Source organism: Morone saxatilis, unplaced genomic scaffold (genome assembly GCF_004916995.1).
Source record: "Morone saxatilis isolate NCDOM2014 unplaced genomic scaffold, NCSU_SB_2.0 Contig14, whole genome shotgun sequence".
NCBI classification, from domain to species: domain Eukaryota; kingdom Metazoa; phylum Chordata; class Actinopteri; family Moronidae; genus Morone; species Morone saxatilis.
Genome location: NW_023339696.1, coordinates 20310130 through 20312350, shown reverse-complemented (window position 1 = coordinate 20312350; position 2221 = coordinate 20310130). Strand labels below are relative to the sequence as shown.

The following is a 2221-nucleotide window of genomic DNA, read 5'->3' as shown; positions in this document are numbered from 1 at the left end:
AAATACATAAAATGACCACAAAAAGACATAAAATGACCACAAAAAAACACAAATTGACTACAAAAAGACACAAATTGACAACAAAAAGACATAAAATGACCACAAAGACAGAAAAAAATGACAGTGAATCTGAAAATATGTCTGAGAAACTGAGTTCAACAGCTTTTGAGTTCATTTTCATCCTTGTTTTAACTGTATTTAAGTCAGAAATGTGGTTTTTAGTTGAACCGGTCTTTGATTAATGTGGCACTGACGCTTTCTGATGGGTTTTAATTGGTGTAATGGATCTGAACATTTTTTAATTTGAGACATAAATCAAACATTGACAGCAGACCAAATGTTCACAATGGAGTAAGACTGACATCTGCTGGAGTAAAAGTGTATCAGACACCGAGTGTGTTTGTCCTTCTGCAGCACAGAGATTAACTTCTGTTGATCATGAAAGTATAGTTCTCAACTGAGGGAAACAACTCAAATTAAACTAAAAACCTGATTAATGCCGAGCTCAACAGTCACATCTCCTGACGCCGGTCGACCACGGGGGTTGTTTGCGTCTCCGTGGTGGCAGAAATAATCTCATTAGGTGGCGAGAATCCAAGATATACAGCGTCCGCCGAACACGTGCTGATTTCATCCTCGACCCTGAGCTCGTGGTGAGCTCGCAACTACAGGAAGAACTACAGGTTAACATCAAATGGGGGATATTTTTGTAGTTTTTTTTGCCTTCATTTATGGAAGAAACTCACTGAGGATCAACTGCAGTCAAATGTGGTTTATTAAACTTACATTTAAAATTCTTAATTGTTAATTGTATGTATTGTATGGCGAACCCCCATTTGAGAAACACTGAACGACACAACCAGTCTTTAATCCTGTTGTTATATATTTATATTAGTTTAGTATCTGGCGTTTTAGTTGCAAATTGCAGCTCCTTCTCTTCACCCTCCCCTTCCAGATGTGAGGGAGGACACTAATAAAAACATACCTGTGAATATTATATTACATTTCNNTTATACACTAATGAAAACCTAAATATTCTATTCTATTACTGCCAATAGATCCTCCAAAATGTTAAACACTGGACTTTTAAAGCAGCTACAAGGAACTTTACATGTTGATTCGGGCGCCCCCTGTGGACAAAATCGGTAGTGTTCCCATGAGTAAACAGAACAATCAGACAAGAAAACACTGAATTTGTCAAAAAAGAAGCAGATTAAGTCAAGTATGATTGTTTGAAATGATTAAAAATACATAATACAGCCAGAGAATTGTATGAAAAGTTCCCTAAACAGGGAATAATCTGCTCAAAATTCATCCAAATCTCATTTTACACAAACTTCCTGCAGTTACTGAGTTCACTGTTTGATTTCATTGTTCAGTTTTTAATATAATATAAAATATACATACCATATGTCACTAGAGCCAGTTTACTGAATTATATAAAACTGGTCTCTTGTAGGAAAAAGGTTAAGCTCTATTTATGTTTTAGGATTATTAATTAAAGTTTGAGTAAAAACCTCAATCATAAAGAGACATTTCTATAAATAATTAAGTCCTAAAAGCCTTTTTTACTTCAACACAGTGAGATTATTTCAACCTATTTTTAATTTATATCAACTTCAGCTCAAACCTGGAGTCTGTAGACGGCTGAGAGGAGGTCGAAGTATTTCAACACTCTGGAAGTGAAGAAAATATGTTTTAATTATCAATTAACACATTTATCACCGTGTGCAGACATCATCAATATATAAACATTATGGCATGATAATGAATATTTTAATGTCTTGTTCCAACATTGACTAATTAATAAATATTATTACTTTATACAGACACACAATTAAAAAAAATTACAATATATTTAAAAAAAGAGCAATTTAACAGTTACAGGTTGACAAAATAAAATCAATATCCTGTATTGACTTAATCCTCACATCTTTGATTCCTTCAGGAGATTTTGAGTAACTTTACTCACATTTAGTGGATATTAAAATAATATTATACCGCCTAATTTACATTGGCTTGATATGGAAAAAAGGATCCAGTATCTCAAAACAAATGACTTAATGAGAAACGTTCTAATTCATGTAAAATATTCTCAATATTTTGAATAATTTGATATTTTTTGGAGACAGTTTCTGATTATAATGATTTACAGAATCATTTTTCTTTCTGTCACATCGGCAGAAACAGCTTCTATAGATTGATGAAGCGTTTCTATAAT

General features: G+C 33.0%; 1 protein-coding gene across 1 annotated transcript in view; it reads right to left on the bottom strand.

Moving 5' to 3' along the window:
* Window positions 1-1700: 1700 nt before the first annotated feature.
* The window catches only part of LOC118323282 (protein NATD1-like), a gene marked incomplete in the record, with an annotated part of 2141 nt that continues 1620 nt past the window's right edge, over window positions 1701-2221 (bottom strand). Inside the window, 1 exon segment of the mRNA XM_035655225.1 lies at window positions 1701-2221.